We start from the raw sequence: 17,298 nt of genomic DNA on the forward strand, positions 1-17,298 counted from the left end.
ATGTTACCTTATTGATATAGACTACAGATGTCAGCACTCATGGTTCATTAAAAAAATAAACAAAGAAACAAAAAAAATAACCTTTACTGTGATTCTATACCAACAGACAGTGTGTTTCATGGACACAAACGTCCCCCCAATGGTCAAGGCAACAAATGATGACCAATTGTCAAAGCAAACAGGAGAGATGATTATTGTCCAACCTAGCAGGCAAACAAGGCTCCCTCCACAGTTACAGTGAAGGAATTAGTGTAGTGGCTCATGAAAAGGATGTGTATAATTCACTCAATAAGCAAGTAAAAAAAGAAAAAAGGGAAAAAGAAAATCAATGTAGCCATCTTATCCAAGGATCAGTGTAACATTTTTGATTTGTGGTTTAGATACTATTAAAATACAACCAATGCTACTATTCAAGAAGAGCAAATTCAGTGTGTATATAAAGTCTTCCTACATCCCACATACACAGTCTGTAGTAGTTATTTTTCTACAATCGATTCTATTTTTGTAAGCACACGTATCAAAATGATTGTAACGTTTATTACTTAAGCTAATGGGAGTTGAAGAAATAAGAAGCAACTGATCAAACAGATAATGAAGAAATTAGAGATGAATTTATCATTTTAATAATGCATGTTAGCCTTTCTGTCAGATGTCTGATATTGACTTTCATCATTTTGCAGAATAATAGCTACCCGGTAGTTAGATGAAACCATTTTTTCCCAAAAATATATTTGTTCATTTTCTGTTACATTTCTACTGCAATATCTGTTTCAGATCAACCCTACTTGTAATCAAGTCTTGTGAAAATATTAATATACGTGCTTTTTCTGCTAAACTGTCAAATGGCTAATTATCTTGAGCTATGACAGCGAAGACAAAATCAATAAACCAGTCATTATTAGTGTGGAGCTTGTCTTTTGAATTTCAAAGAACAGGATGTTGACTAGGAAAGACTTTTATGGGTATTTATGAAGGTGCTATATAACGAATTACCTAAGAAAGAAAAAAAAAAGTAATAAGGAGCCCTCTGCAGGCATATTAAATTAAGGATACCTAAACAGATTTAAAGTACACAATGAGCAAACTGTATAACCACTTAGGAAAACCAAAGCAAATTACCCTAAAAAAAATTGGAGTACACAATATGGCTTTAGACTTGCATCAACATATACAGTTGGCTTATATTTGTTTCCACTGTTGTTCTGCAACACTTTTATAAGAAGTTGTTTCTTATGCCTAAACTCACACTCTATGGACAATAACAGAGAATTATTTGTAATAGATTAGTACTAGAAAAGACAGACCGGAATGGGTTGGTGGTGCCAATTTGTACCAGGAGCTAAAAATTGTAAATATTTTTGTCCTGAGTAAAATGGCAACGTCAATCAATTTTAATTCTGGTCCTACCTAAATTGCTGGAATCTACTGATAGTCCTCTGTTTTAGCCATGTTTCTGTTACTGTGTTTGATTGGTTAGAGCACAAAGATCCCCACTTTCAAACTAACCTAAAAAATGTATTAAACTTCCCTGGTGCTGTGTAATTTATATAAACCAGTGTTCATTCCAATATCTGATCTGTCTCTGATGACCCGCACAATGAAATGTTTAATGCATTAGCTTTATAGCACATCTACATCTTCATACATAAATGTCATAATTTGAAATAGTGTCAAATATATTCTTACATTTTCAAATTATACAATTTCACCCTGAATGTATTACCATTAATTACTGGTGCATTTCACAAAGTATAGTGGAACTTTATAGAGTGGAGCCAAGTCTCATTTAGTTTTGTAAATATTTTAAATTATTGCATAAAAATAATTAAAGCACTACAACAGAAGAAAACAAGTAATTGTTCAATGCAAAACAGCTGCATATATTCATCATCCACATTCATCTGTGACAATGTAAATTTTTGATGCCTGTTAGGACATATTCTCCAGTGTCCGATTTTTCTGCAGCTACAAAACATGATATGCTTCTCGGTAATTATCTTCAACAGCCACCTTTTTTTAGGAAATAATGTAAAGTGACATTCGCAAGGGGAAAATGATGTACAAAAATGTCTTCTAATGAGGCCCCTGTAGTATGGCACCAGTAAGGACCATTAAAAGTACATTTGTCAGCTTCCTTGTCTATCATCAAGGCAAAGATACCAAGAGAATTGAAGCCATTATTCTTGATTAAAGATTGCAATAATGTAATCTTTTCCTTCCAAACCATATTTTCTTCCCTGTATTCTTTGCAGAATGGTTTAATTGCAATCTAAAGATGTCATGTAAAAACAGGCAAACATATAAGCAAACAAAGATAGAGAGACAAACAGACAGATAGATACAGAGTTTTTTTCTACGCCACATATGTATTGATTATTGGAGACTCTTTTATATTATTATCATATATATATATATATATATATATAAAATTGCAACATTATGCTTCATTAGTATGGGACATCCCAGACATTCGATTGTAGTAAACAGGGATGCAGTGAATCTCTTACTCTACATAGAGCCAGAGCTCTAAAAACATACCCCACATCTGGCTTTTGATAATTCCTAAGAAACATCTAGTTTTGCACACGTTATTGGGTACTGAAATTCTTCAAACTTTATTGCAAAAAAGATATAAATAGATAAACGGATGAATCTTGTTGAAAGACATCAACATAAATAATCTACATAGTGGGTAACAACTAGGGATTAACGAGCGTGTTTTTAAAACTCGATCTCGCAGCAAATTTGGCCGTCCTCGCTTACCGAAACTGTAAGCGAGAATGGCCGGTGTAAATTTGCCTAGCAAGTTCGAATTTAAAAAAAAAATTCATAAAAAAGATTGCGGGCTGTGCTGATCAATGAATGCAACACCGGCTGCATTCATTGATCAGCTCAGTGTGCGATTCCCGGCACTAGAGGTTAAATGGGGACAAGTCTCCCCATTCAAAACTTCTAGTGCCCTCTGATTGGCTGAGGAAAGCTTTCCTCAGCCAATCAGGGAGCACTAGAGGTTTTGAATGGGGAGACTTGTCTCCATTTAACCTCTAGTGCCGGGGATCGCAAACAGGATTCCCAGGGCTGCAAGAATGATTGCAGCCCTGAGAATCCACTGTGATTGTGGGGCACTCTCCATTGAGAGTTCATCTGGTGTTCAGTTTCCACGGTCAGCGGGCTGTACTTAGCTGTACTAGCCCTGTGACCGTGGGAACTGAACTGCAGATGAACTCTCAATTGAGAAACCCCATTGAGAGTTATTTCGCAGTTCCACTGCGATCCCCAGCACTAGAGGTTAGTTAACCTTTAGTGCCGGGGATCTTCTCAATGTATGCGATTAATTAACCTGGGATCTTCTCAAAAGTGTGTGATTAATTAACCTCTAGTGCCCTGGGGATTGCAAACAGGAGGATTCCCAGGGAATCCTGGGAATCCTCCTGTTAACATTTCCTTGATCTTCTGATGGTTTCGCAAAATCGGAAGTTCAAAGAAATTTTCACGAGAATGCCAGACGCATTCTCGCACATCTCTAGTAACAACCAATAGGGCAAATAGCATTGTAATGGCTAATGAAGTCCATGACTTCTGACCATGTTCACCTCAACAACAGTGAAATAAAAAGGGGAAAAAAAGGGAAAGACTAAATTGGAATTATTGACCAACGTTTTGTACACATCACAGTAAAAAATATGTACCCAGGAAGCCCAGGTTTCGGTAAATTTATCTGCTCTGAGTAGGGATCTCTTGAACTTTGAGAGGCCATTGTTTAACTGATGGAAGGACTAATGGGGTAGGATTTCTAATACAATGGAATCAAACTGCGAGCCGCATTCAATAAGTGTAGAGTTGGAGAATCCCTGTATTAGCCCAGAGAATCACCTTGGTCATGTAACAAACGAAGGGGAGTAGTAGGTCTGAATCATCGGCCAAACCGACCAAATGTGTAGCATTGTACCCTCAGCTTGATTACACCTCCAATACAATTCTGAAGACTCTGGGAACCACTTATGAATGCCATCCAGAAGTCGCATACCACTGTGTCAAAATTTTTTACGATGTTTCTTGCAGTTTAGTACTAATAGAGCATTTTTGTGCCATCAAACACATATTCAGCCATTGTTGATCAGAAAACACAACCTGGAGTGCTGATTCCCACGCCCTTTTGGCCCTGATGTTGTCCTTAGAAACCAACTCACTAAAAGAAGAGTACAAATAGGAGACTGCGAACCGCAGTACCTTTTAGATAGATCTGTTTTAATACTGATGGAGGTTGGAAAACGTCTCCCCTTCCACCAATTTCAGTGATCTTATTTTTGATTTGTATATAGGATCACCATTAGATTACCTCACCTTCTACCAGATCTTCCAATCCACCCCTAGATTTAATACTGCCTGCCCTCAGGAAATCAGCAACCTTCAGTGGTGATCGCCCTTTCCAAATTTGCAGAAATTAATGCTGTAGATCAGGTGGGAATTCAGGATTACCACAAATCAGTTTTAGTAGACCTGGCACAGAGAAGAATCACTCTCGCCTTGAAAGCAAAGAAAAAACATGGTGTGGCTCCAATAGTAGGGTGTTTTTTTAAGAATTGTCTGCACAAATCTCGTGGCAACCCAAGGAAATAAAGCAAACGGGGTTTTACTAGGGGAGGCTTCAATTTGGGTCTACTCCTTTAAATGTATATGGTAGTTCCAATCAATAACTCTAGGCACATGAATGGCCTGGTAGTATCTCTGGATATTGGGGAATCTCATACCTCCTTGGGGTTTAAATCTAAAAATATAAGTATATTTAAGCTATGGGTGTTTGTCATTCCATAAAAAATTTGTGAACAGGGCTCTCAGGCCCAAAAAGAAACTCAATGGGATAGAGAGAGGTAAGGCTTGTAACACAAATAATATTCTGGGGTAGATATTCATCTTTACAATGGCCGCTCACCCAAACCATGAAAAAGATTTGTTCGACCATTGCTGCAAATGTGACTTTATGTTTTGGAACAAGGGGGGAGGTTTTTAGAATATAGATCTTTTGTATGTGATGTTAATGTTATCCCCAGATGTTTCAGGCAACCAGTTTCCCAATTAAAAGGGTAAACTGTGCTCAGGTGTTGAATCTTTTGCTGGAATAAATGTATCCCAAGAGCCACAGATTTGGACATATTAATCTTGAAATTAGACAGCTGGTGGAAGATTTCAAACTTCTTCATCAGGCTGGCTAGAGAGTGGTCCTGATTGGTAAAAAAAAATACCAAATCATCGGCGCAAGCTGCCACCTTAAATTCCCGGCCACCAATCTCAAAACCGTTAATCTTAGAGTTTTGTTTGATAGTCCTAATCTGTGGTTCAAGTGTGAGGATAAACTGAAACTTTTTTATACTGATTACAGCATGATCAAGTTGCTATAGGAAAACTACTTGAAGACAGCCTAATGGTGTTGTTTCTCTTTCTTACGAACATATGAGTTTTATCATATTTATTATTGCTGTATAAAAATATCAAAATCATGCACTTATGCAGGTGCTATTGATTGTATCCCACTGGCAGGCCACCCACATTATATACATAACATTGAATCCTTCAAAGGTAAATCTTAATTTTATAAAAGAATAACAGATTTTATTTTATAGTACTGTGTTGTTATTTCTAGGTTTTATTTAACCTCTTTCCAGTAACTTACTATGTACCCCTGAACTCATTCCCCAGGGGAAGGGGGGAAATATCTTGGGCTCTCCATTATTAAACTGGTTTCCCAGTATTCAAATAATTGCTTCTCCTGCAGACCCTGACAATACAGGGTTACATTGTGATAAGGCCCTTTTTTTTTTACCAACGATGATGATTGTGACTATTGGCGGCAGATGGCAATCTGGTTTTTGTCAAAAGGGAAGGGGCTACATGCTTTTTGCACCTTTCCTTCTTTGCAAAGAAACTTTTATGGGTAGGAACTCATCTAGGAATATCCCAATCTTATTAAAAGGTGTTGAAATATTATGTAGGACATCACGCTGTTTTTGATATTGTTGCAAAAATTAAAAACTTTAAGGCTAAGTAAATCTGTCTGGCAGATGTCACAATTGCCGAGTCTTACTCTGTGTAGTGTTAGAACAACTTGCCTTTGAGATTGGCTTCAATGGGATTTGAATTTGACTGTGACTTAAATTAAACTTGAACTGGGGTAAATTTATTTTAATTTTACAAAAAATAGACTATGAGCTATTAAAAGTAAAACATTTACAAGGTAATTACCATTTACATTTGTCACCCTCAGTTGTTGTCATTTCGGTATATAGGGTTTGAAAAGGAAGCTATTTTAAACATATCTACCATTTATGATCTAAAACATTATGTGTGAAAATCTCTGCTTAGCATTCAGTAAGCATAACGTAATCAGAGAGATATATGTAGATATATGCAAAGAATAGTGTAAAATTTATTATGAGGTCAGATATGTAAAATAAGATTAGTAAAAAATGCCTAGGTTGAGATTTAAGCAGCAGCTAAAATGAAACCAATACAATGAGAGTTGATGTAGAGAATAAAAGTATGCATTTGAAAATTAGGAGCAAGTAATTGGGTCATTTTAATTAGGAAACATTTATATTAACAAAAATAATTATCTCTGTAAAATATAATACTGTGACCCAGTTTAAAAATGTGGCTATTTTTGTTTTAAATGTTGATAGACTGGACTGTGATGACTTGAGGGAATGTTTGTATGGTATCAGTATTAAATAATCCCATCAACTATAACATTTTATGTTATTAAAGTTTTAACATTTTTTTAAAAGAAATTAACATTTTACTTTGCATCATTTTATCAAGAAACACCAATCTGATGCACAGATTATTATACCTTACATCATTTCCATTAGATGTTCACATTTCAGTGCACATTTTTGCTGTTACTATATTAGTACTGCTACTTGTAGCACTATAATTAGGTTGAGGAACAGCCTTGCAGTTGAGGCAAATTTCAGGACTGAGACGGACAACAGTATTCTGCCATCAGCTGAACCATGGTCCCTACCAACCTTTCAACTGAAAGGAAACAGTTGGGAAGCACTTTGTGCAGCCAGCTGCAGGAGGTATTGGTGGATGGTGGCCACTGCTGCCCAACATAACATGCTACTTCTGGTTGTCCTTGAGCTGCCAGCCACTAACATTGACTTAATGGTGACTGCTTTCAACTGCAGTCAACAGCGGATAGAAAATTGTTGCAATTGCTGCTGAAGGATTTAGATGGCTTAGAATTTATCTTTATCTATCAACTTTCTGAAAACGCTGAAGCACAGAAAAATGCAACTGCGCTCAACCACATGATATAGAGAGTGTGGTTGAAGTTGAACTGAGGGGATGGAGGCAAACAAGTTTAAAAGGGGCCTTAAAGTTAAAGCTTACATTTTTAAAGTACTCTGATGGTTTTGTTCCAACTTACTCCTATCTAGTATGTCACCACCTAATTTTCAGGGAAGACTTGCTCCTTCTGCCTTGCTCCCATATCCTGAGGACATTATCAGTCTTATCCAATAATCAGAAGTGGCAAGGGACAGGATGTGCCTCAATCAATATAAAACTCCCAATAAATCTGTGAAACTAAAAGTATAATGGGAGTCCAGCCACTGTTACAAGAAAATAAGTTATCTAAAGTTTTGTGTGAGAGGCGCATTTATTGCTAATTGACACATATACCTGTGTCAGTAAAACCCCCTGTTATGCATCCAAACATTACAGTTTAGGTTTATGTCAACTTTAGGTAATATTAAGTTTAAAGGGAATATGTACAAATACAACTTTAAAGTCACTGACTCAGAAAAAAACATTTATTCAGTCCTACTATGGATATTTGTGGCAGGTCAGTACCTACAGTTAGTATTGAAGTCAAAATATAATCATGACAGTGAGGCACCTGTCAAGCATTGTCATAAGAAGGGCAGCAATGGGAGCCCATGTATTTATCAAAGTAGATGTTTTGTACATTGTATTAATATTAGCTTGTCAAGATAAATCTGCCTCTTACTATTAGACAATGCATTGGCATTATTGTACATTTTAGTTTTAGTTGTTTTTTTATTAACCTTTGAATTACATTTTACATCCAAATCATTTCCAGTAAAATAGAGTTTTAATCAATATCAACATACATGAATAGTTTATAGAGTTTAAAAGAAAGATGACTCTTCTCAATATGAGCAAAAGTAAAGAAGGAAATGTTAGCTCTACATTCTCCCTTTTGACTTCTGACACAGTTAATGCCACAAATTCTTCCTTGATGTTAAATACACAGCTGTGATTTCATACATGGATTACAGTTCTGCTATGAGTGAAGAAAATCACTGCACTAAATGCTGAGCCTCTACAGGCTTCAATACTTGTGCTTAAACCAGACTATAAAATGATCCCATGTGCAAAATCTTTGATAACAAATTCTCTCTCTAGCACTGCTGGTTGTCATCCGTATTTTATACTATTACATTATCTGCAATCTATTTTTTTTTTTTTTTTTGCAATCTGGACTTGCCTGACACACCAAAACAGAAAAATAAAAACTGAGGACATGAAAAATAATGTATTTCAACATACATTCCATTTATTTGTCATCAAACCAATCCATAATCTCTTTCACATTTTTTACTTATCGTCCCTCTTTTTGTCTTTTTCACCTTCACGTCTTCCTTATCTCAAGCCTGTACCTGTTCAGCGTATTCAAGTCATCATTTTTCACAGTAAAGAGTGGAGAATACCTTTTCCCAGATTTATATTACAGGACAAGTCAATAGCATGCACACAGAAAAATGCTTAATGTGCTTCTTTAAAACAGACAAAAAAAGCTAATTTTGATATAGAATAGGAACGAAAGCACTAATGAACTGTAACACTTGTCTAAAACTTGCTAACAGCTTGAGCACAGATATTGGTTTGTGCGTTATCAATGTTCACTGGGTGCAATTGCGTGATCTCAATGTCAATATGCCAAATATCACAGCCTACTTTTACATCTATAAGAAACAAAGAGGGTGTCAGTTACTATCCCAAATAAGGACTGACTTTGTTTAGATGTGATTAGTTTCAACCATAATCTATTGATATTTTTATTGCCTCATTTGATGGCACCTGTTTATATTTTATGTCCAACAGGTCATCTTTGTGAGTCTATTTAATGTAAAAATGCATCCACATATAAAAATGTAACCTTCACAGAATATGCTAGGTTCAGGGAAGGGTGTTCAATTCAATTCATTCATCAAAAGATTCTTTAGATGTAAGATGTCTTTCTGAGAATATTCATGAACTACTACAATGTAATCTAGAGTTTGACTTGCATATTCTGCAAATGAAAGAAATTTACTTGTATTGGTTTATGAATAAACATGATAATAATAATTACTGTTTAAAAAATGGCAAGGGAAAGGGCTGCCTTTATTATCAGAACTAGGTAAATGCTTATAAGGAGCAAGGGGAAAGAAAAGGGAGCCAAGCTCCAGAAAAAAATAGTTTACCACTCGGATCACCTATATTGTACATCAAATACAGTCATCTCAAGATATGGAGTCTCTAGGTGCATAGAGTAATCCAAAACTGACTCCCTATATCACATCTGTTAACATGGACTAATCAATGTACAGGGAAAGTGACTATAGAATGTATAAGCTAGGGGGACCCAATCATAAATACAGTACATCATGTCATTCAGTCATTCCAGGAGGACCCAACACAGCAACCTTAAACCTGATCTGTGAATCCAATAAATTGCCCCATTGCAAGAGACTTGCTTGCATACAGTCACGATCTATGAGTCAGACTATTTGAACCGGCCATGTAGAATAGGCCATGAGAAGTCATGCAAGAAAGAATTGCTCACTTAAACAGGGCTCATAAATTGGGGCTCAATGAAGTTCATATATTTTACAAGAATAGTTTAAGATCCTGTTCAGTTCAAATACAAAAGGGCAGAATATTTCCCAACAATTGGGTAGGGAAGAATTGCATTTGAGGAGGTGTCCTAGGTGTACCAAAACCTGTGGGAGACCCAGTGTAGCTAAAGATGTTTTTGGTTCTCCATGAATAATTCAGCTTGACCAAATGTTGATATTGATAGGCCAATCACTCAGTCCTTAATGCAAGGGTTGGGCAGTGTCTCAGCTATATTATCAACTTTGTTCCTCACTTTGAAAGTCTGGCAGGGGGACAGCGGGAGCGCCACAAAAATGTGTGCTTATAACATGACCATGACCATGACCATGACTTTTGTAGAAAATACCAATTATAGTTTAGGCGTCTGGACCTAGTAAAAACTGGGTAACTAATGACCAATTGTTTAGCTTTTCTAAAGATCTTCTATCATGCATGCAACATAGCTTACCTAAATATCCATCATGGGTAATATAGTATTGTCTGTCAGTAACCAATACCTAGCATAGTAACTAGCAAGTTACTATTATAAGTCAGAGTTTATTACTTTAGCAGATTGCAATTTAGGTATGTTGCAGAATCCTCGTTGTAGAAAATATCAAGTTTAGACATCTATTCCACCAGGATGAAAAAAAAACCCTTGCTTGGTCTTTGGTTTGGTATAAAATGATATTCCAGAGTGGTCTGCTCTGGGACTTCCCAATTATGAGTGTAATACTTCCTATGTAACCAAAGTGCAGTTTAATTTAGGGCTACCCTAATCTTATTTAAGGTAACTGTATTTTAATGCTTTATTGGATCTGTAACAAACCTAACTTCTTGTAATACTTTGATGGTGATGATGAGCATTTCAACGTGGCTTTGTTAGTCTGTAAAAAAAATCCTTAATGTCAGCTCTCTGCAAAAGAAAAACTGTTCTACTCACCTTTTTGACAGCCCGTGTCTCTTGTCTTTCCAGTGCTCCAGTCTTCATCAGGCTGTCTTTGGGGATGACAGATAGATGAGTTTTCCACCAAGCTGTGGATTTACTGCTCAACCTCCTACATCACTAGACAATTTGAAGGATGGAAGTGCAATGTGCTGTGGGGGTGTTTGAAATTCCAGAAAATGTTGAATACTGGTGGAGGCAGGGTATAAACAGAGCAAAATGAAGCTTGGGCTGCCGAAGAGGTAAATATAATAGCCATTCTGCTGCAGCGAGCTGCTGTTTAGAATTTTTAACAGACTAATAGGGACACTTTAACCCTTCCGACAAAAACAATATGTCAGATTGATTTAAGATTTAAGATAAAGTATTAAATAATGAGTTAGCATAAAGAGAAAAAAATATTTTTCTTTTTCTGTTTGGGTGGTCACACATGAATAATAAGACACATACCTGGTGGGATCTTCCAAACCAGTGGTCCCCAACTTTTCTGACAGCAGGGCCCGGTAACATAGAATAAAATTTTGCCACGGCCCGGTATATGTACAGCTTACACTACCATGCTGTTCTCAGCAGCTCGGCCTCATATCAGCATACCAGCTGAAAATAGAGTAGTGTAAGAGAGCTGGGGTGTGTCAGGTGGCAGAGATGCTGAGAATGGCAGAGAAGTGTAAGCCTTACATACATTGCTGCGCCAATCTAAGCAGCTCCTAAGTAAGGAGTGTAAGGAGAGCCGCCCGCGCTACTGCTGGCTGCGCTCCTGCTGTCACACTGCCACTAGCTTTGGAGCAATATAAGGATGGCTGCCACTGTGATGTTTTGGCAGCAATAAAATTTTAGGGATAGTTAGCCACAAGAGTCCCCCACTTGCACCTAAATTTTTATATATACCTACAGGTCCCCATGCAGGAGAAATTGGGGTTCAAGGAACATAAAGGGACATTTTTATGTGACAGGGCACCATGGTATAATAGGAGTGATGACATTTTTGTGGGGGGGGGGGGGGATGCAGGGGTAGCCACAAGAGTCACCAACTTATTTGACATTTTCCATTTCTCTACTGTTAAAGAGAATTTGGGGTTCAGAGAAGGTAAGTGGCCAGACACAAATGCTGTGGCATACATTACAAATCTGTGCAAATAAAGATGTCACTTTAATGAGAAAAGATCCCTTATCCTTATTAGGATTTTATGTTTGAAAATAGGTTTAGTATTAGCTCTCCCCTGTGTACTGTGGAAATTTCAAGTTTCTACAACAATTGGTGTAAAAGATAAAAAGGTTTATACATTGGGGTAATGACAGCAGCATGAACACAGACACAGCTCTCATGCTGCTGATGTACAAATAGTAGGATTATTTCACAGTACAAGGTGGACAGGGAGCAGCACAGTTCATCTCCAAGGTCCATGGAACACACTCAGTCTCGCGGATCTCACACTGAAGTCCAATCTCATATGAAAGACAGAGAGTAGTATGCATTTTGAAGTTAAGATTTTCTCATAGGACTCTGGCGCTTCTGCCTCCTGTCATTTGTGGCCCCCCAACTCTCCAGCTACAGACCGGCACCAGTCCGCAGGGTTGAGGACCACTGTTCTAAACCCATCTATGAGGTTTATCTCTCACTATCCACTTGCGAAGATAAAACTTTTACCTTGCTTACTTTTAGTTTAAAGATAGGAAAAATTCAGCACCTGTTGCAAAAACATTATCTACAAATCTTAAGTTTTACCTTGTGTAAATGATGAGAAGAACTCATTATCATCCTCTAGGGAAATCTTGTATGGCCCAGTTCTTTTCTGATCTTTAGAGTGCTTCTCTAGCTGGGCAGAAATCAGGCTGTGTATGTTCATCCTTTGTTTTATAGATATCATCATTTTTACATTTTAGCAAGGTAGAAAAACCTTTATTGCACAAGCACCGTACATATGAGATGTATAAAGTAATAGTTTTTCCAAACGCACAAAATACAGACAACACAGCTAAAACCAACAGATTTTTAAATTTGTATACTATAGCAGTAAAATATAACATATCTTTGCAAATGACATTGAAAACAGAATTCTGTTTGCTACAAAACTGTGATAGATGTAAGAGCATAGAAAAATAATGGAAAAGCAGAAGAAAAGCCTGAAGATAAACTGACAAATAATAAGCTGTTTAGGGAATGGTTCTCACGTTAAGAGCAATGACTGAAAGATAGCTGCTGTAGGGGGAGTAAAATATGCATGACAAAAAATGCTCTTTCTGCAAAATGGGGCTTGTAACTGTAGCGGTCAGAGTAAAATAGGATCATTCTTCTATTGTGTGATTTTTTATTATTTTTTATTTTATTTTTTTTAACATGAATGCCAATTTACATATGGATTACTTAAACTGTACTCCTCAGCAAACACAAGCAAATTGACCTGTAATTTATGAAGTAATGAATCGTTTGAAGAAGAATTCATGCATGTCAGCTTTTCTACAGAGTTTTAATTTTTCCAGAATAAAAAATACTGTAGTTTTGAACAGTGTAAAAAACACTTAAAGTGGACCTAACATGAGATATATTTTTCATTTTAAAGTAGATGTGAACTCAATTGTTAAAATTTCATATAGGCTTCAACATCCTAATGTGCTTATGTATGGTCATCATGTCACTAAGGCTTGCTGGAAAAACATTTTTGAGAAATGCTATGCACCTATAACTTGAGAGCATGTAGACAGGAAGTGGTTGCAAAATAACTGTAAAAGATGTATAGCACTGACAAAAAATTATAAAAAAAAATAAAAATGAATGGCAAGTAATGCTTTAGCAAACTACGTGGCATCCAGTTAGGGTTTACATATACTTTAGGGGGGAATAGGCTAAGTAACAAATGTTTCCATGACAGAAATCACAGTGCTACCCTTGACATGGTTGTCCTCAATCTTTTTGTCCAGAAGACGGTCATCCAGGTTCAGGATTTACTGCCTAGACCAAGCTGCTAGCTCAGAGATGACACATTCAGGTGAATCCTAATGCCTGTACAATTATTATTCACCAATGTCTAAAGTAGTTATGAATTAAATACAGAACACCTTAGGCAATTGGTAGTGCTCCAACCACTCATTTTACATATAGAAAAGTAAAGTATTCAAAGTACAGTATGTGCATTGCTGCCAATGTTAAAAAAAGAATCTCCACAGTGCTGAATTATCTAAGGAGTATAGGCTATGCACTTGCAAAAGTAAATTATAACGTTGCAAGGGAATTTTCTCTTCTCTATTTTTCTATTTACTAATTCTATTTACTAGGGGAAGAGTAGAATAAATCTGATTGGACTGAATATTTTTGGAAAAGAATTACACATTTCTGAGACTGAAGATGCTCCACAACTTGCACCAACCCTCACGTTCAACAAGGATGTGTGACAACAACTATGCACTAGTATCACCCTGTCACTTTGTCAACTTTGATAGCTAAGCTGAGATATTCATAACTCATTAAGTGTTAACTTTATCTTGGTTTTGCTGCAAAATATAAAAGACTGACATTTATGGAAATTACATTATTTGTAAACAACTTTTGAGGTGCAAAAAAATGCAAGTGACCATGGGGGACACAGTGACAAAGGGGAAATGACATGTATGAAGAATCATGACTTGTGGCCGATACATCTATCTGATTATTAGGGGTCCTTGTAACTTGTAGAGCCCCATTACAGGTTTTGCATGATTTTTGAGTATGTGGGTACCCAGGATTGATTCACTATGAAACTTTCTTAATGTCTGGAAAACCTGGTTGTTGCCAATATTATTGGGTTGCCAGCTAACAGACTGGTTTTTAATGTAGGTGGTGAGCAGTATTTCCAATGGGTTTGATAGGAAAAAAAAACTGGACTAGTTAGTATGTACATGGCAGGCAGCTTTTTACATTTCATAGATGCTGTTGGTGCAGTGATGCCCCTAAAAACAAACAACCAATAGGAACGGAGAGTTCCCATTGGCTATTAAAATAGTCATGTGTTTACTGCGTTGTAGAAGTGTAATGATTCCCATAAACCCAACCCAGCAGCAAACTGAAAGCCATCTCTAGGCCACAGAAAATGGATTCTGGCAAATACTTTATCTTACAACCTGTATCTACAGCTGATGTTGTTGGAGCTTTCATTCAGTGATAAACCCCAACCTAACTTCTCTAGTATCACTGCCTTGATAAACATTGGGGCCTCAATAATAAATATCTGTGAATAAAGACCGTAGGAGATAATTCTATTTACTGGATTGGCTATGGAAACCAGTGCTAGTGTTTGATGGGTAGGTAAAATTGAACAAACACAAAACTACTTGACTACTGTTTAGGGATCACAGGAATGATTTTAATAAAGCCTTGTTACCCCCCCCCCCAATATCTTGTTATAAAGCCAGGCCAACATCCTCTTCTTCTCTCTAGAGTGAAGCCTACTGTACAGCTATGCCCTCTCTCTGTTTGTCCTTTAAATGGACACCTATAGTAAATAGTGGCAATGGGTTTTCACAAATTAGTGTAAATGTTGGGCATTAGGGCCAAAATTTGAGGTTCCTTCCAGAAGTGTACATGTGCTTTGTTCACCATTGCTAATAAGAATTGATAACATGCAGTTAATATTTTAAAACAAAATTCAATAATAAACTGCTGTAAAAAGAAAAAAATGTTATTGAATATGTGATATTATGTCCTTTAAACCAGTGTTCCCCAACCTTTTCACTCTCGCGGACCAATAAAATTACCGGCTCCTGACCGCGCATGCACCGTGTGTCAATCAAAGGGGGAGAAACCTCCCCTGTAGTAACGTCATCATGACATAACCCCCCCCACTCTCCCATCACAGATCTGAGCCTACGATGGGAGAGTAGGATGAGAGATTTCCCTGAGCCTGGGATTTGTATGGGGGACATGGTCCGTGGCCCTGGTCCCTCTCCTGACCCCGCTCGGGGGGGGGGGGGCACTGGCCATGGACCACCGGTTGGTGACCGATGCTTTAAACCACAATATCTAAGCTTAGAAGTCAGTTATTTAAAAAAATTAAAATGACCCTTTGCAGGCAGCCACTTTCCTGTAAAGTGTAGTACCAGTTGCTGTCATTGAGGGAAAAAAAGCCTATAGTGTAGGGCCACATGACAGGGTGAGAAGGGAAGGCAGGAAGTAAGGGGTTAAAGTGTTTTTCTTTTAAAAAAAAAAAGAAGTGCGGGAAAAGGAAAGGGGTGGAAAAAGGGGGGCTATTGTGAATAGGTGGTTGGGGAGCTATGGGAGGGGTTAAAGGGCAGGGTATAAGTAGAAGGGGTATGGGGTGTGGGGGCATCAATTTTCTTAGCGTGGGCCTCTCTTGCCCACTCTCCCCTTTTTTTGTATGGCTTCGGCTATGTGTGATACCTATTGTCAGAGCAGCATATGGGTGTTTTTCATAGGTCCATGAAAGTGGAAAAAAGTTTTGGGAAGCAAGAAAATAAGGGGGTGAGACCCATCAGTGTATGGGTTTGTTGTTAACGGTGGCCCTGAAGGACACTTGGTTGTTGTGGGGGCTAGGTGGGAGTGGTGGTTATCCGCTAATTGTTCCCAAGGCGGTGTGCTAGCGGCTGGGGGCCTGGTTAGTGAGCGGAGGTAGTTGGGATAAAGGGATAGTATGAGGGGGATTTTTCATGGACCTATATAAATGAAAACAATTTCTGGTAGGAAAATGTGGGTTATTGATGGTTTCTGTTTGAGGTTAAAATATGTTGTTTTGTATATTAAAAAATGTTATATATTTATATTTTTGTTAATAAATGAGCTGCTATGGCCAATTTACTCCAACACAAGTCTAGTGTCCTTTTTGGTTTCTCTAAGTGGAGGGTTTGGGGTTAAATTGGTAGGGGGTTCAGTTCATGGCTTCCTCTGCTATACCCTGGTCATGTAAAAAAATCATCGCTCTTAAGGATTTGTTTTTAATTTTTCAGGAATGTAATAGTAAAAGGGCATTCATACCAGGAGGTGGGAGAATTTCATTTTAGGAGCCATCAATTTTACAATCATACCTTATGGATTACACTGTAACCTTACTTTCCCTGATGGCTGCTACACTATTTTCTCTGCAGGAGTCATTGGTGTCAGTGACATGTCATGGTATTCCAGATTTTATCTTTTTACCTGACAAAAGAAAATTGTTTGCCATAAAAAGAATCAGTGTTTTTTCTTTTTTATTTTAGACTTTCAAATTAACTGAGAAAACTTTTAAATAGTTGATGGGAGTGAGTGCCACAGGTCCTTGCCACAATCAAAAGCTGATGTTAAATTTCCAACTGAGAAAATTTTTATTTCAATTACGTTGTAAAGTATGAGGTTATAAACTATGATATATTTAACTAAATTGTATTTACATGAACATTTATAAAGATATTCACAGAATAAAATAGCACATTTGGCCAATGAGAACTACAGGGGGTGATTTTCTTCTATACTCTCTATGTCTTCAGTGATCATCAAACAAATC

The 17,298-nt window shown here is 37.2% G+C and overlaps 1 protein-coding gene across 2 annotated transcripts in view; it reads right to left on the bottom strand.

The window, feature by feature from the left end:
• Positions 1-17,298, bottom strand: part of PCDH9 (protocadherin 9) — a 1,263,257-nt gene that overhangs the window by 513,909 nt on the left and 732,050 nt on the right. The gene's annotated exons all lie outside the window — the stretch shown is intronic.

This window comes from Pyxicephalus adspersus, chromosome 1 (genome assembly GCF_032062135.1).
Source record: "Pyxicephalus adspersus chromosome 1, UCB_Pads_2.0, whole genome shotgun sequence".
NCBI lineage: Eukaryota > Metazoa > Chordata > Amphibia > Anura > Pyxicephalidae > Pyxicephalus > Pyxicephalus adspersus.